This window comes from Vicia villosa, unplaced genomic scaffold (assembly GCF_029867415.1).
Source record: "Vicia villosa cultivar HV-30 ecotype Madison, WI unplaced genomic scaffold, Vvil1.0 ctg.002755F_1_1, whole genome shotgun sequence".
Taxonomy (NCBI): Eukaryota; Viridiplantae; Streptophyta; class Magnoliopsida; order Fabales; family Fabaceae; genus Vicia; species Vicia villosa.
Window position 1 is genome coordinate 280,569 of NW_026706022.1, and position 5,811 is coordinate 286,379.

The 5,811-nt window shown below is 32.0% G+C and overlaps 1 long non-coding RNA gene across 1 annotated transcript; it reads left to right on the plus strand.

Annotated features, from left to right (window-relative positions):
- The first annotated feature begins 435 nt into the window (after positions 1-435).
- LOC131639752 (uncharacterized) lies at positions 436-3,525 on the plus strand. Its single transcript, XR_009295034.1, has 3 exons — positions 436-820; positions 926-1,106; positions 2,161-3,525. It is a non-coding gene; the product is annotated as an uncharacterized LOC131639752 (long non-coding RNA).
- Positions 3,526-5,811: the final 2,286 nt, after the last annotated feature.

The window sequence follows — 5,811 nt, forward strand, 5'->3', positions numbered from 1 at the left end:
GTTTTGAAATCTTAATTTTCTGCTAAAATTTGTCACTTCGCTCTCGGCGAAATCAATATTTAACTTAAATTCAAATATGATTTTGCTTTTGTAGGATTATTCACTGATGCTCAATGGAGCTGGAAAGCTCACAGTGTTGAATAACACAAATCCCAAACGGATTATGTTTCACAACTTCAGATTTTCACGGTAAGATCTTCAATTTCCCCAAATCGAGTATCTATGTCACAACATGGTTTCATCTTCGAGGACCAATTTAGTACCTAAATGTAGTAGTTTATTTCATGAGAATTGATTTTTTTTCTTACTGATATATTTTTATTTGAGGTTTTTATGGCCAATTATTTCATTTTACAATTTTAGATCGATACCCCCTCTTACTGGTAGCATGTGATGAAGATACTCATGCTAAGAAGGTAATAAATAGTTGTACAATGCATATCTCTGTTATGGTAATTTGTTATTTCATTTGTTTTTAAATTTCACTTTTATGTGACATTATGAGAAGATTGTCATTATGAGAAGCGTCATGTTGTAACCAATATGTTTGTTTTTACTTCATCTACTTCTTCTCTGGTCCCTGCGTAATTCCGTTGTGCAGGTTGTCGTAACTGTCGGTATTGCTTTACAGGTTCTGCGTATTAGTTCTCAATGTTTCTGAATTTCTAACATGTACAAATAATAACGAGTTTCTGGTCTCATTGTTGTTGCAGTAAGATACTGGACAGGGTGGTTTCTATGGAGTATACTCTGAGGGATGATAGTGAGAGAGTTGATTAAAGTTATAGCAGTCCCAGAAGAGGAGGAGGTGGTATCACAGGTATTGTATTTGAAGTCAATTTTATGCATTTCCTACAGTTATGTTCCTTTCTTGAACTAATTTATTCTGTTATTGATGAGGATTTCCTTGAAATATTTTTACTAGGAGGTAACCCCTTTTCATGGTGATTTGATTTTCTATTTAATGGTTATTGATGAGGATTTCCTTGAAATCTGTGGAATGGATGGTTCGTTTCCACCGGGTTTTAAATGGGGATCTAGAATAGAGGTTCTCGATTGGCTGACGTCGGTGTTATCAAAGCAGCATCTGCAGGGCAATAGAAGTGGTAAGTAATGATTCTTATTTGTAATCCGACAAGTCGTTTCCGTATGTTATGGTTTTATGGGATTCTATCAAATGATATTTTCTTTTTGTCTGAAATATTAGCAATATAGATGTGGTATGATACATTTTGCATCAAATTATTTCAATAACATCGTGTGAAAAATGATCATCTATTAATCACATATTGTTGTGAAGTGAATACTGGTCGTTTGACACCGTAAATTAAACATAAAAACCAATCTTACTGGGAATATCACTTTTATACGAGTCAGTGTTGTCAATAGCTGCTTTAGCATAGCAGAATTTAAACAAACAATGCTACTATCCACAAATGACTATAATAAGAATGTTTGTATGTGGTGAGATTGCCTTGCATTACCAGATGACACCGACGTGTACAACAAGTGTTTCTTTCATTCATTTACTGGTATCATCTTTCTCATCGCACTTCTCGGTGGTTTTCTATCAGACAGTTTTCTCTGGCACCTATTCCATGCACCATCCTTGTACGTGCTCTGTGATAAACATTTTATGTTCATATGAAGCTAACATTGATTTTCTCATTTCTCTATACTTGCACCTTTTTCTAACATGCATCTTTAACTTCAATTATGATTTAACATGTTTTTCTATTAAGTTATAATAATTGGAGTTAAGTCATGATGAGAAATGCTAACCTAAACATTATTGTTATTAAATTTAAACCATTATATTATGTATGCTCACTTTGTACTGAAAGTAGAACGTAAGGTGGTTACAAAGTTTTGTGCTAAGTTTCTTCACCAACAGATGCTCAAAAGTGAAAACAGGTAACTATCTATGCTTAATGGAAGTTCCTCTATCTGTATTCTATAACCGAGTGACAAAATGGTTTCATGGTCAGTGGTTCAGTCTCAGAGCATAAAACCTCGCTACAAAATATGGGGTCCATTTATCGAAAATGAATGGTAAAGTATCTAAGAGTTTAAATACCTCGCTCCAAAATATGGGCTTTGAGGTAATGTTGTTTGTTGTAGTGTGTCCGTGCTTTGAGCTAATGGACCATTTATTTATAGCTTGCAGGTAAAAGGTTATAGCTTATCTCTGCAGTCACGCCGACATCCCGGTAAAAGCTAGGCATTACTTAAAATCTACCTGACTAATATAATCATCTTATCCATAGCTTATATATTTTAAGAATTTAAGAATGGGAATTGATCTTGGGAGTGATCTCAAGATGTTCGGTTTAATTCCACATTCAAGGAGTAAGTAATGATTGAAGTTTTATGATGTTTACTAATTATTTATAATGAACATAAATAGTATTATGGTTCCATTTGTGTGACGATGATTGTTAGTAGCGACGGTCACGACATCATCATCATTGGATACCGAAATGGTAAAGATGGCAATAGCAGTAGGAGAGAGTTATTGAGATGCAGCTGATGGCGTTGCAATGACTGTTATGTCGGCATTCAAAATATTTTCCCCTATTGAACGCGGTGCATTGTGAGTTTCTCTATGACCAACACTTGGCTCTAAGCAAATTTACATTCGCACTCACATTCATAATTGCTGAAAGGTTGAAGAAATGATTGGTTAATGAGCATGTGAAACAAGCCAAAGGGTTAAATTTTGGCATAAATGTGTTTAGATAATCCTATGATGTTTTTTTGTTATTTATGATCATTTGTAGAGTTTGTTAATCTTCCAGAGCATTTCTATGCAGCTCTCATTTCAAGATTTTTGTGTACCTATACAGCGAGGACCAATTTATAGTCTCATTAGCGAAAGACATCAAAATTGTGAGAACTCTTCCGATATAGAGAAAGGGTGCAAGAAGAAAAAAGGAGATTCTGGTGTTTAAAGTTTGGTATTCAGCATCACCTTTTTAATACTTGCATCATGATCTCTCTATATTATAGAAGCATTCAGTGGTTGAACTAGAATTAGTGTCTTTAGTATTTCTAACAATTAGTGTTAGTTATATTTGTTATGTATTGTCGTGTTACATTGATGATAATGTTCGACTTTTCATACTTAGTGTGGTCATGCCAAGTCTTGATTTTGTAGTATGTGAAATTTGTGTTGCGTGGGAAGTTTTTGTTGATAACCTGGTGTTATTTGTTTTATGTAGTTGATGAGATGTTTCTGTAAATTCTGAGTTGCGTGAGAGATTAGTAGACAGGTATGGTGGGTTGCTGCTATGTGTTTCGTATTGAAGAAGAGACACATTATCATATCACTGATGAGCGTAAAGCATTATATAAAGCTACTGAACAATGTAAAAAATGTCAATAGATGGTGTGTTGGAGAAGTATTCAATGATGGTGTGTTGTTCTGGTTCAACTTCGAGGAAGGATGTGTATTTGTTTGATTAAATCTTATTTTGCACTTGCGGTCCTTTTTCAAGGTGTATTGGATTTTCTTGCTTTGAAACGGAGCTTTGCTGACTCCGGCTTGAATGCACTCCTTTTGAATTATGATTCAAAGAAGATTTTGGACGCTTCAGATTTAAAGGATTCTTAGAAAAACCCAGACCATCTTTTGTTTTTGAAAAGGAATTTTGTGTAAAACATTTATCAGTTGGGATAACAAATAAGTTGTGTCTGTATAAAACTTGGTTGGATAATTATCAATTCATTTTTATTCATTCTAATTGTTATGTTATCTAATCTGCCTTAAGCATCTACAGATAAAATAATTTGTTGTTAGAACAAATTCCAATGATTGGAGGTGGATGGTTTTTGGTCTTAAGAATACATCTTGTGTTAAATATGCTTATTGGAGTCATTATATGATAGAATTCACAAGTTTGCTTCGTTAAAAAAACAATTTTTATTCTTTTATTTCACTAAATTTCTAATATAATAATAATAATATATTCATTTAATATAATAATAATAATAATATATTTAGTAAATGAGTGAAACAATAAAAATTAATATTTTGAATAATGTCTAAAACTTAACTAATAATATTTTGTATTATATTTTAGAAGCATGTGCAAATAATTAATGAACCAGTTGTTCAGATTAGAATTCGGGCAAACCCACGGGTATAACAATATGTCAAATTGATGACGTATCTGCAGTCCACACCAGGACCCTGTTAACGCACGAGCAACCATGTCAAAATTATAGTGAACGCGCGGGTAGTACACGAGTACACGTGTGAACGCACGGGTAACCAGGCCAAATTCGTGAACGCACGGGTAACCAAACCAAATTTTGTGTGAACACACGGATAACTAGGCTAAAATTATTTTGAACGCACGATTAGTACACGACTACCGTGTGAACGTACGGGTAACCAGGTCAAAATCGTGTGAACGCACAAGTATCTAATATTTTTATTTTGAAGCAATTTTTAATTTAAAATATAATAATTTTAAGATAATATATGAATAATTATAGTACATATTATTGATGTAGTTATTTTAAAATTTGTAAAATGGATACAATTTTGTTTTTATTAAAAAATGTCTTTCTTTTAAATATTTATTTTTGTTTAATTTATATATTTATCTTTGACCACTTTTTTCTTTTTTTTTTTAATGATTTTTTTATTTTTTTTAATTTGTTTGAATTCGCATGATATCTGCAGTCCACACCACCCGTGCGGACGCACACATACAGATTTTTTACTATACATTCAATTATAATTTTTTCACGGGTACCAGATATTTTTCTATACATTCAATTATTATTTTTTCACGGGTACCAGATATTTTTCTTTACATTTAAATTTTTTTTTTTTACGGATACCAGATATTTTTCAATACATTTAATTATTATTTTTTTACGGGTACCAGACATTTTTCTATACATTTAATTATTATTCTTTTACGGGTATCAGACATTTTTCTATACATTTAATTATTATTTTTCACCAATACCAGACATTTTTCTATTAAAAATATACATCGGAAAAAAATGCGCGTCCCGTACCAGAACCCGTGCGAAAGCACGGGTTTATTATTTTTTTTGGTAACCCTCACATTGTTATCACAAGTTATATTTATTTTAAATACTTCAATATATATATATATATATATATATATATATATATATATATATATATATATAATAAAATATATATATATATAATAAAATATATTTGCAACTCCCCCATAATATCTGGTATGCAAGTATCCTCTTTGGGACAGTGATTTCTTTTACCCGATATTTATTTTTAAAAAATATCCAGTCTAACTGTTTTTTTACTTATATTATCAATTTTTTTGTTTTACTAATTTTTATATAATAAATATATTATGATATCAAGTGGGGACTTAAAACAAATGCGCATCCCGTACCAGAACCCGTGCAAACGCACGGGTTAGTTACTAGTTTATCTTAAAGTACAAAGTTATTTGGTTTAAATTAAGTTTTTGAAACTTGTTCTTAATTCATTTATCTGTTTATATGATGCATTAAAATAAGCCATACTGTTTGTTTTCAATAGGAAATTTCTTCATTGAACTCCTAATCTTCCTGGTCACCTCGGGCGAAATTCCGAGAATGCCCCTATATTTCGGAAATGCATCTCCGAAATCACTTTTTTCTAAAAGAAATTGATTTCGGAAGTCCACTTCCGAAAACACCAAAAAAAATGTGTTTTCGGAGATGTATCTCCGAAAACACAAAAAAATGTGTTTTCGGAGATGCATTTCCGAAATCACTTTTTTTTCTGAGAGGGGGTGTCTTCGGAGATGCATATCCGAA